Source organism: Herpailurus yagouaroundi, unplaced genomic scaffold, assembly GCF_014898765.1.
Source record: "Herpailurus yagouaroundi ecotype Mexico unplaced genomic scaffold, PumYag 186, whole genome shotgun sequence".
NCBI classification, from domain to species: domain Eukaryota; kingdom Metazoa; phylum Chordata; class Mammalia; order Carnivora; family Felidae; genus Herpailurus; species Herpailurus yagouaroundi.
The window spans coordinates 35,332,582-35,345,445 of NW_024412417.1; the positions used below are offsets into that span (position 1 = coordinate 35,332,582).

Below are 12,864 nucleotides of genomic sequence, written 5' to 3' on the forward strand. Positions count from 1 at the left end.
CCACAGAGTCTTTGTAACCCTCAGGTGTCTTTTTTTTTTTTTTTTTTTCAGCAGGTGGGGAGAATTTCCCAGGGCTAATCTATCATGTCAAAAATACCCATGATCTGTCAGTTAAGCCCCTGATATTTTTAGTGCTGGAAAATCTGTCAGAATGACCAAAAAGGCTCACATTTACAGAGTGTAAGAAACAAAACCACGTGGGTAGACTGAAATGAAACAGTCATTAGTAGTAAGTTTGAGGTTGGTTGCTCTTTAAAAAAAGAAACAAACCAGTGTCTTCTGTTTTTCCAGTGCTGTCAGTCTTCAGGGGCCCCTTTGTACTCTCTGAGAATCAGAAATGTGCCAACCCATTTCTGGTTTCTTGCCATTGTGTTTAAAATCCGGATTTTACATATTTAGGGTATTCACCTGGGTAACCTCTTCAGTGAAATTGAGCTAAGTTCAAAATAGTGTACTTTCAGAAACTCGGTGCTCTGTGGGTTACGAATGATTGCCCATCACGCTGTTCCCACCAGGGCAGATGACATCTTTGGTAAATCCCGAAACATGAGACACTCTCTTTTCTCATCTCGCATTATTCTCTTTTTAATTTCCTCTATCTCAAAATATATCCAAAAGGACTTCCCCATGAACACTGTGACAGAAAGAAGTTTCAAAAAGCATGAGAGAGTTGCTTTTTTTTTTTTTTTTTTAGTTTTTATTTAAATTCCGGTTAGTTGACATACAGTGTAAAAGAGCATGAGAGAGCTATCAAAGAGAACTAGTTTGCACTAAAGATTTAATAGATCTCTGGGCAATAGGCTTTCAAAATTTTAGCATTATGTGGATCAGATATGTAGTAGTTTAAGCTCGACTGTGGTAGCAAACAGATCCAAATTTGCAAGGGCTTGGCACAATAACATTTTTTTTTTTTTTTTTTGTCATATCAGTATGTAACACTCCAGCTAGGTGGCAAATGAAGAGCATGTTGAAGGTTTGCGGGTGGAGTGGCTCTGCTCCACACTCATTCAGGAATCCAGGCTGATAGCGATTCCGCCATCTTGAATATGTGGTTTCAGTAGTCATCTGGGGCTGCCACCACAGGCCGCCAGAAGAGGACAGGGAATAAAAAAGGATGCACGGTGATGGCTCGTATCATATTCGTTCACATTCTGTTGGCCAAAGCTCAGTCTCATAGCCACATTAAACTGCAGGAGAAGCTGGGTGAGGCCATGTCTGTAAATGAAGAAAATAACAGGAAGATGGTAAACAGTACCTGAAACAAAGTATTGGCACACGAAAAATTCAAAGCTCTTACTAAGAGAACGCTGTTCTTCAATATTATCTCCCATTGCTTCTCAAATCTCACCTACTAGACCAGCTCTCACACTGTCCTCTAAAATACAGTATTTTTCCAGTCTTCTTGTCTCTAGCTTCACCATCTCTTCAGTCTGTGCTGTATATCGTGGTCAGGGCCCCTCTTCTAACCCATAAATACGATTGTCTTTGTATTTTTCTTCTTCAGTAGCTCCCAGTTATTCCATGGATGAGGCGATACGGCCATGCTATACAGGCTCCTTCACAATCCAGCCCTTAGACTGTATGGTGTAGAGGTTGGGAACACAGACCCTGCAACCAGATTGCCTGGGGTAGCTTCTGAGCCACTCACTGGCTGTGAAACTTTGAGCCAGGCTTAACATCTCTGAGTTTCTTTCCTTATCTCTAAAATGGGGATAATACTCACATCTAACTCACTGAGTCTTTGTGAAGTTCATCGATTTCCTATATGCAAAGTACTTGGCATACCCCATGCTTGCCTGAATGGTCATTGTTCTGTGACCTCACCTTCCAGGATTTTATCCCACGAACGTTCCAGTTCAGATGTACACAGCACCGGGGAAAGCAGTGTCCTCACAGAGATAGCAAATCGCTAATACAGTGCTTCCTATGTTCCAAGAGATGTGAGATAATAAACTTCCATTGTTTTAAGCTAACATCTGAGGTTATTTGTCCCAAAGCAATAGACAAGGTTGTGAAAGGTCAGGTCTAATTTATTTACCCTCTTTGTATCTAAGTTTCTTACAGCCCCTGAGTCTTCATTTATAGAGGTAATACCTATTTTGCCAAACTGTTGTGAGAATCGTATTAAATTATCACCTTAGACTCAACCGCATATTAGAAGGGATATGAAAGTGTTTAACTCAATGCCCGGTACTTAGAAAGTACTTAGTTAACATTTCCACCTTCCTTCCAGGCTTCTCGTTCCTACCAGCTTGGGTTTCTAGCACTCAAGATGGATTCTTTAATAGATTCTACGCATAAGTATCAGCCCCTATATAGGTCTCTATCTGAAGACTTAGGAGAAAAAAAAATATTTTCTAGACTGATGCTAAACATTCTTGAACAGCTTTGAGAGGAAGCTGTCTCCAGTCCTCAGTGTCTCACCCCAGGATTTTTCAATGTCCCATTTCAAACCACTACAGTGAATGTAGTGCAAATGTAGAAGGACTTGGTAGTTGTTGGTGACAAAAGAAATGCAACAAAATTTGCAAACTCAGGAAATATGCAAATTTGAAACAAAGAGGGACTTCACCCTGTCGTGAAATGCCTCAGGGCAGCGATTTACTACAGAGGATGTGCCGGAGGCCCAGCCCCACATGCCACTGGGGCTTCTGTGGACCAGGCTTTTACAGCTGTGAGAAACTGGATGCTGGTCGACCTTTTTAATTTTCTGTACTCACAGCCTAAATAATCAACATTGCAAGGGCTCAGCGGGTTCATAATTATCAGTGAAACAGTGAATCTCTTGGGGTTTTGCTGATGTGTCCTTAGAGCATGTGAATAGAGTGGGCAAGAGGAAAATGAAACATGCAAAGGGGGCAGTGCCTCTCCTTCCCGGAAGGCAGTCCATTTGGGGAAAGGAGCTTTAATGCTGGCAAGGAATCTGGAGTGTTCTCCTGTTCTTTGTGTTCTTTGCCAGTGTCTTCTCTCAAGCTCATATCATAAGTATGCTTCCAAGGGAAAGCCACAACAATGGTAATAATAATAATAGGTAAAATTTATGAAGTACGTATGTGTCAGAAGTCAACACAATTCTCAGAGAACAGTATGTATATGTGCGCGCGCACACACATAGCCATTATCTATATTTTACAGAAGAGCATACAAAGGCACAGGGATGTTGGTAACTTGACCACAGTTATACAGCAAACACATGGTATGGTATCTTCAAGAGTCTAACCCAGGCATTCAGGTTCTCAGGCCTGCCTTGCTGATGTTAGCCAAAATTATTATTAATGATGAATTATCAAAAAGGAAAAACACCCTAAACACTTCATACCCTTTACGGTTCACTGTGTTTTTCCACATGTCATGTCTCATTCTCTGGTGGATCCTAATCATTCCCATTTCACAGCTGAAGAAGCCCAGTCAACAAGAGCCAAAGTGTCCTCATCACTCTGAGTGTTGGAACCAGGAACCCCGTATTTGCCATGCAAGCTTTACCACAAACATCTTCTGATAGTGAGAGAGTTGCTTTGCTTCTCTAAACCTCTTTGAACCAATTTCCTATAAAATGGGAATAATAAGAGTTTCAACCTCATGCGCATACTGGAACACCACATGGGATTAGACGTATAAAATGGCTAGCAGAATTCATGGCACACGGAGGGTGTGTGATAAATGTGTGTTACTGTCATCAGTAAAACCATCTCCATTATTAGCAGACTTGATTTTTTTTATACATTGCTGGGGAAAAAAAAATAGTGGATAATCCCTCAACAGAGTTTCATCCTTTCAAATATATACCCCCTACTCTTAAAACTACTTAGAAGAAGTTCTTCTAAGTTAGACTTTGAACAAAGAAAAATTCTGCTCTGGCAGGAAGCTGGTGAAGTAAAAAGAGGAAATTTTACTTTATAAGCACTTTTTCTTTCTCCGGGAGGTGGACACTAAATGATTTGTGTGTGCATTTGTCTATGCAGCTCTCAAAATTAAAATTCCTTTGAGGGAACCATTGAAAACCAATCATTCAAAAAGCTTAAAAAATGACATCTTGAAGAGCTCCTTGGTGCTAATCCATCAAGGTTAGCAATGATTCAACTGTGATTCTTTATTCAGATTCATCTCTCCCACAATATTCAATGCCATCAAGCTTTGCAGCATCGTATCCCAATGAATGGAGATACTAAGAAGAAAGTAAGGTGGGCAAGTCGGAGGAGAACACACAGATGAGCCCACCCTAGCTACTCTTGAAGGAGAAAAAGAAAAAGAAAAAAAAAAAACTCTCTGGAAAGAGTGATCACTTACCCTTGACAATTTCTTCACTTACTAGTGTACTGATAGGGTCACTTATCTCAAACAGCTGAAAACTGGATGAAGTTTACAATCAGCCTTTCTAAATTACTTGGAAACCATTTTCAGCAATATTCCTCATGTAGCCCTTGGACTAACCCTGCAGTTGGAGGAGTATCACGTTCCCATTTCAAAGAGGAGAGGACGGAGTCACAGAGAGGTTATTTCCTCCAGATCAAGTCAGTAAGACCAAGAATCAGGAATGATAGTGTCTTCTCCAAATCTCCTGTTCTTCACGTTATTGTTCGTATCTAGAGAATGCTTAAGATTAATAACAGCTCAATAATAATAGATAAATGTCCTTCTATAAAGTCTAAGGCTTAAAAGTTATTTATTACTTATAGAATAAATTAAATGCCAATCATTTCACAATATTTATTGAGCACATTAGGCCAGGGGTATATATGAAATATAAGGCCCTGTGTCTGTTCATTGGGATGAAAATAGAGTCTAGTTGAAGAGATAAATATAAGCCAGATAACAAACAAAATAATAGTGTGTGGAAATCAGTCATTACTTTAGACCATCTTTTGCTAAGCTGTAAGGCATCTTATTAGTTCTTCCAGGTGTTAATAATAGGTCTGCCTTTAAACCTGAAACAAAATTGAGTGTGGTTCGTGGTGGGGGGACATGCTATGGAAACACAGCATACGTCTCTTATTAGAGATTCACTGAGTACTGTAGCCCATCCCAAGTTCCTGAAGTCATACAAAAAACTAAAAACGTGGTTACCTTTATCAAGCCAGCATCTCTTAAACTTTTCATCATGAAACAGGTTTACTCAAAAAAAAATCTCATTAAGGAAATAGTGTTGTAGAGCACAGCCAGTGATTCTCAAACTTGAGAACACGTGAAAGTCATGTGGAAAAGTTGTGAAAATACAAGTTCCTTGGCTCTACCCCCAGGAATTCTGATTCAGGAGCTCTGGAGTGCAGCCTCAGAACTGGCATTTTGTACAAGCTCCCAGCTGATCCGATATTACAGGTTTGAGCACTAAATCTGAGAAGCATCTCTACATAACAGTTTCGAAATGCTTTTGTAGAATGCTAGACCCTTACTGTTGACTGAATTGTGCCCCCATCGCCAAAATTCGTATCTTGAAGCCCTAACCCTCGATGTGATTACATTTGGAGGTAGAGGTTTGGGGAGGTAATTAAGGTTACATGAAGTCAGTTATCAGATGGAGTCCTTATCCAATAGGATTAGCAGCCTTATTTTTTTTTTAGAGAGAGAGGGAGAACACAAACAGGGGAGAAAGAGAGAGAGAGAGAGAGAAAGAGAGAGAGAGGAATCCCAAGCAGGCTCCTCGATAAGTGTGGAGCTTAATGCAGGGCTCGATCCAATGACCCTGGGATCATGACCTGAGCCAAAATCAGGGTCAGACTGACCCACCCAGGTGCCCTTCGTTGGTGGCCTTAATAGAAGAGAAAGGGGCTTCCCCTGACCCCTGCATCTGTGCTCATGTACCAAGGAAAGGCTTCGTGACCATAGAGAAGGTATCCATCTTCAAGCTAGGAAGGAAGCCTTCACCAGAACCAGACAATGCTGACACTTTAGAGTGTCAGACTCCCAGCCTTGAACAAACGGTGAGAAACATGTATAAGCCACCCAGTCAATGGGATTTTGTTACGACAGCCCATGCCAACTAAGACAACTCTGAGGCCCCTGATTTTTTTTTATAGTATTCGCAAATTCATATAAATAGTCTCACACACAGAGTTGCATCCCTTTAACAAATATGCCAGAAAAAATACCTGATCTAAGCAGGAAAGAAAGAATGAAGAGCGTGTTTTTAGAAGTCCATAATTCAAACTCTATGTCTACAGCAATTAAGATATGTAACTTTGAGCATGGATAGGAGGGCATTTCAAATTGAGGGGAAATTGTGCACAAAGTTGAATGAGAAATGTCATAGGGTATGCAGGGAAGAGCTATTTTGCTTGGCCGGAGATGAGAAGATGGAAGTTGTATGTAAGGAAGGACGTTCTTAGTTGAAAACAACAGGACACTAGGAACAAACTAGTTGGAGTAGTAAAGGGAATGTATTGGCTCACATCACTGAACTATCTAGAGACATAGCAGATTTCCAGTTAGACTTGGTCCAGTAGTTCTAGCCCTTCTGGAATGGAAGCCACGGGTAGCCAGAGTTTTCTATTTCAACTGCTATCCTCCTGATACCTGGTAAACTGCCTGTGTTAGGGTAGGCATTCAATAAATTCACGTTGGGCGAAACAAATGTTCTCAAAGGCCTGATTTCTTTCAGTGTCACTCCTGGCTCACAGTTTCTACTTCTTTCTTAATCTGACTTGCCTCAAAGGCAAATGGCTGCTATTAGCTTCCATATCCTAAATACTTCCTTTTTTCATACCTGTGAAAGACAATCTGGTTCTTCTCCAAACCGATTGTCTTCTTCTTCCCAGGTACACAAGTAGTCTACATTTCCCAGCCTGTGTAAAACCAGGTATGGCTATGCAACAGTTCTAGACGATGGGATGTGAGCCACAGTGATATTCACTGCTTGCAGACTTTGCCCGTACAGGCTCCCAGACACAAGCCCTGCACTCTTTCCCAGACTCCTGCTTGATGTCAGTGAAGGCTATCTATTGAAGTTGGCAGGGCCATCATGTTTAAGCCCTTATATATTTTTGTTTTTGGTGTTGCATTTGTTGTACTTGCTATTACAGCAGCCTGCCTTACCTAACAAAAAAGCAAATAGAAGTAGAGAAGAATAGGGGTGCCTGGGTGGCTCAGTCCATTAAGTGTCCAACTTCGGCTCAGGTCATGATCTCACCGTCCATGAGTTCAAGCCCCGCGTCGGGCTCTGTGCTGACAGCTCAGAGCCTGGAGCCTGCTTCAGATTCTGTGTCTCCCTCTCTCTCTGCCCCTCCCCCATTTGCTCTCTCTCTCTCTCTCTCTCTCTCTCAAAAATAAATAAACATTTAAAAAAAAGAATTTTAAAAAGAAATAGAGAAGAGTAAAGCATTTTGCTTGATGTTTCTCATCAGAAACACTGATATTCACTCTTTCTAAACCGACTTAGTTTATGTGATCATCCCTGAAATAGGCGCTAGGTAAGGGGAAGGGAATATGCTCATTGACTAAGCCAAGATCACATGGTCCAAACTTGGAACTGAGTTTTGGTGTCAGTTTCTATAGAACCACGTGGACACCCAACTGGAAGTCAGGCTCTGTTGACAAGGAGGAAATATCTTTCAGAAAAGCAATGACAAATACCCATCATAAGTCAACAAGCTCCAAGTTAGGAAAGACTTTCCATTAAGGAATTTAGATGTTGTTTGGTAGCCAGTTGGAGGCCACTGAAATATTTTAAGCAAAGGAGAGACATTGTCAGATTTTTTTCAATTATAAAATTGCTTTAGTATAGAGAAAATTATAGAGAATAATATGAGTCATACACTCACTACCCTGCTTAATCAAATGTCGTACTTTGTCAAGATTGATTATTTAAATTAAGAAAACATTATAGATATGGTTTAAACATACTATGTGCTCTGCTTCTAACACATCACCCTCTTAACAGTAACCACTTTATGACTTTGATAGTTGTCATTCTCATGCATGATTTAATACAGGTGCTGATTTCTATATATACATAAATGAATTGTTTTTGTGTTTCTCAATTTTATATAAATGGTATCAAATGATTAAAAATTTTTTACAACTTGCTTTTTTTAACTCAATCTTTTTCCAATATTGGCAATGACGATGTTTCTTCAGATCATTCATTTTAACTGTAATATTATTTTTCATTGTATGAATATGCCATGGTTTATTTATACACTTTCCTACAGATGAACCTTTATGTTTCTTCCATAGTTTTGCTCCTAAACAACACTGTTCTAAACATTCTTATGTGTTTCTCATTGTGTATATATGTGGAGTATCTCTAACATATTCTGGGGTATATTGCTGGGTAAAAGGTTATGCAAGGCTTTAATTTCCCTAGATGTTATACCAGCTTGGTTGGTGTAAGAGTTCCTGTGGCCCTTCCTTCACCAGATTCACATTACACAGGGGTGTATGACCTATGGGTCAGACTGACTGATTAGAAGAAAATCATTGCCAAAGCCGATGTGAGAGATACTGAGGGTCTGAGGTACATAGACATCATAGAGATAAGACAAAAGAGGAAAAAAGTTAACATGTTTAGGAACACAACTCATGGGAGTTGGCAATGGATTATGGATACATGTGAAAGGAGATGGAACCAAGAATGACTCTTCAGTTTCTAGATTGAATACAAGGAGGAAACTTATGTATAGTTAGGCTGATGATGAATTCCCTTAGAACATGTTGCCTTTGGAAGCATGGGAGGAAACCAGAAAGCATCATCCATCAGACACTTGGACATTTAGGTTTGGGGACTGAGAACAGATCAACTCAGAAAACAAGACGTGGAATTGCCAAACTAAGTGAAATTCAAAGAGTTGGGCTGGAGAAAGTATGTCGACTCAGGAGATAAGTGTAGTGAGAAGATACCCTTGGGAAACATTAATATTTAAAGGGGACTGAAGGAAGAAAGGACTGTGGAGGGGAAAGACTAAAGGAAGAGCCAATGTGTGTGGTATCATGACAGCTAGAGGAATAGAGTTTTAAGGAATAAGTGGTCAACCACATTAAATGCAGCAAAGAAACCAAGAAGGTAAAACTGGAAATTAAACAGTATGGCAGTGAGGCCACTGAACCCATATGAAAGACAGTTGCAGCAGAGTAGCACAGGTGAAAGGAAGGAATGAACACAGAAAATTGGACTTCAGTGTCCATGTATTTAACCACTATGTTATAGTCTTTCTATCCTCAGGGGAAAAAAAGTTCATCTCACACCACCAAAGTTAGACTCATCAAGGGGTGCCTGGGTGGCTCAGTTGGTTAAGTGTCTGATTTTGGCTCAGGTCGTGATCTCGCAGTGTGTGAGCTCAAGCCCCACATCGGGATCTGCTCTCAGTGTGGAGCCTGCTTCAGATCCTCTGTCTCCTACTCTCTCTCTGCCCCCCACTCCCTCCACCACTCATGCTCTCTCTCACTCTCTCTCTCAAAAATAAATAAACGGTAAAAAAAAAAAGTTAGATTAATCAAATCCTTCTGTGCCATGTAGTCACTATTTTCATCCTTATAGCCTTACTGGGAAACTGAAGAAAAAGGGTTAGGAGAGCCTACAACATAAAAGAAAATGTTCTATTTCTCCTTCACCTTTGCTCTCTTTTGTGATTTTCTCCATTGTTGGTAGAATGAACGCTTAGAAAATTGGGGCACCTGGGTGGTGCAGTCGGTTAAGCATCCGACTTCAGCCAGGTCACGATCTCGCGGTCCGTGAGTTCGAGCCCCGCGACGGGCTCTGGGCGGATGGCTCAGAGCCTGGAGCCTGTTTCCGATTCTGTGTCTCCCTCTCTCTCTGCCCCTCCCCCGTTCATGCTCCATCTCTCTCTGTCCCAAAAATAAATAAAAACGTTGAAAAAATTAAAAAAAAAAAAAAAAGAAAAGAAAATCATGGGTTAAACATGTGCCTGAAAATGGAGCCCCATGATTATGAATTGCAAATCCTTGTAATAGAAAGACAATTGGTGCTGACATGTGAGTACCATGGCTTGGGACTGGGAAGGCAGGTGACCTAAGCTCACTAAACCTGATCATAGACAACATAGCAATGATCATAGCATCTCTTCTCTATCATGGGGTTGCCCTGAAGATCCAGGGAGAGCCCACTGTATTAAAATCTTTACCACTGCTCCTGGCACATTACAGGGCTCACTATGTGGCAGGTCTAGGTGTCCCTGCCTATCAGTGTTGCTGGAGGAGGACCAACGGCAGCCTTCAGATCCCTGGATGTGGACCGGGAAGAGCTGGGATGAAGCTGGCAAGGATGAAGATCTGGCAAAGACATCCTCCACTTGATACAGACTTAACTTTCAGTCAATTCTCTTAGGAGCTAAGAAGTGAAAGTTGAACTTAACTATCAAGGAACATACCAGTTGTTAACTGGGCCCCCAGGAGGAAGTCAGCAAGCTCTACCACATCTAACAACGCCTACTGCTGACAGCCCTTCCCCCAGGTCAGGCAGCTCTACCCCTAGTTCTTCTGTGCCCCAACTGGGGGAAGATGAATGGGCACCAAGAAGAAACTATTTCACTTCCTTCCCAGAGTTGAGAAGGGAATGAAGGAATCAGCTTGTATTGGACATCTACTCTGTGCTGGCTGATTTACAGAAGTTGTGCACTATTATCCCCACTATACAGATGAGAACACTGAAGCTCAAAGACTTGTTCAAGACACACATCTGGCTATTAGGGACCCAGGATTCAAAGTCACGTCAGCCTGATACCCAAGTCCCCATTCTTCTATAACGACATCGATCTCTGAATAGTCTAGGTTGAAAATCATGGGTCCCACGTGAAAGGAGACTGGCTTTTGGAACTTACCTTCTTAGCAAGCCTTCCATCATCACATGCTTTGCCTTTATCTTCTGTGCAACCTCAGCACTTATTGTTGGGCCCTTCTCTAGGAGTTTGCAATCCAGGAGGAGAAATGAACATGGGAGGAAATAATTTCAAAGTCATATAGTAAATGCAAAGCCAGAGTAAATGCAGTGGGGACTGAAGAACTGAGGACTGTGAACCCCTAAGCCAACAGGGGGATTTGCAGAAACCTCTCAAGGAAAATCCTCAGAGTCCTAAAGTGTACATGCGAATGGAAGCAAAAGAAGGGGGACAGGGGAGAAAACTCCAGAGAGAAGTTAACAGCACAGATAAAGGTAAAGAGGCATAAAACAGCCTGGACATTTGAGTCTTTGGGAAGCTGAACTAATAGGTCAGTTTACAGGAGGTCCTGTACAGGCTAAATTCCAGGGGTTTCTGTAAGATACAGGCAGGAAAACTTGCATGGGATATTTTAAGAATATTTAAAAACTCTGGTAAACATTTCATTAAGCACTCCTCTCTTAGTGGCAGAACCCATGTCATAGCAAGCCTAATAAAATGTACTCACATCACACATTGACACATTTATTTAACAAGTATTTGTTGAGCACCTATTGTGTGCTAGGCACTCTCTTAGTCCTCTGGCATCCCAACGTTTACAAAAATTACAAACACACTGCTCTACTTGGAATCACCTTCTAGTGTGAGCAGACAATAAAGAAAACAAGTGAATTATATATTATCTCAGAAGATGTTTCATGGGAGGAAGTCAGAAGTGCTAAAGGAGGGATTATAATACTAATAGAATGTCCATAGAAATCTCACCGGGAAGGTCATGTTTGAGCAAACACTTGAAGGAGGTGAGGAAGTTGGCCAAGCTAAACTGGGGGAGGAACATTCCAGGAAGGGATCCAACCAGTGCAAAGACTCTGAGGCACACATGTGCTTGGCATGTCTGGAGGCCAGTATGGCTGGGGAACACTGACCAAGGGAAAAGGTGAAAGGAAATGAGGTCAGGGGAACAGTAAGAAACAAGAGGTTCTTCTGTAAGTGGGGATTTGGTTTTTCACTAAGAAGGAACAGAAGCCACCAGGTGTGGTGGGGGGAGGGGACTGGATGTTTTGAACAGAGGACGATATAATCTAACTCAGGCTTACATGGGATTATTTCAGGGCAAAAGTGGGAGCAGGAAGGCCAGTGAAGACACCGTTAAACAATCGTGACAAGAGTGCAGGCTTGGACCAGGGAGCAAGCAACTTAGGTGAAGTGGCCAGGCTCTAGGTGTGAGAAAAAGTGGGCAGAAGAGAATGGTATCAGGGAGGAGCCAAGATTGGCCTGAGAAACTGGAAAGAAGATACTGGAGTTCTGTTTGCAGCTTCATTTTCCTTTAAAAATATTTGAAAGAATTGTACTTTGAGTTTGATTCATATTTTTTTCTATATGTTCTTGTGATCTAAGCTATATTTTAATGTCAACAAATTAAACAAATTGGGTTGCATTGAATTAACCGTGATATTACATATGATAGAAATTCTATTAACATCTATTAATTTTTAATGCTTCATTTTTATTTTCAATTTTTGGAGCACTATATTTATTTTTGGGGTCTCAGGCCACTAAAAAGCTACTAGTCCTAATCACTGTTCTTTTATGGGTGGTGAGTAAAACACCCCTGCTTGCAGTTAGAAGTCGAGAGCAGAAAGCATAATAAAAATAAATGTATGCATTTTTAATTAATTGGGTTTGGGTTCTAAATCTCATGTAAATTATTTCACTTAATTCTCATAACAACCCTATGAGATACATACTATTAGTGCCTCTGTTTTAAAGATGAGGAAATTAGGGGAGCCTGGGTGGCTCAGTCTGTTGAGCGTCCAACTTCAGCTCAAGTCATGATCTAGTGGCTCATGAGTTTGAGCCCTGTGTTGGTCTCTGTGCTGATAGCTCTGAGCCTGGAGCCTGCTTCGGATTCTGTGTCGTCCTCTCTTTCTGCCCCTCCCCTGCTCATGCTCTGTCTCTCTCTCCTTCTCAAAATAAATAAACATTAAATTTAAAAAATTTTAAAGATGAGGAAATTGGAAAATAAGAGAGGTTGAGT

The 12,864-nt window shown here is 41.1% G+C and overlaps 1 long non-coding RNA gene across 1 annotated transcript in view; it reads right to left on the reverse strand.

The window, feature by feature from the left end:
* Window positions 1-763: 763 nt before the first annotated feature.
* LOC121043223 (uncharacterized) overlaps window positions 764-12,864 on the reverse strand; it is a 33,533-nt gene continuing 21,432 nt past the window's right edge. Inside the window, exon 2 of the long non-coding RNA XR_005796740.1 lies at window positions 764-1,215. This is a non-coding gene — a long non-coding RNA (uncharacterized LOC121043223). The remainder of the gene's footprint in view (window positions 1,216-12,864) is intronic.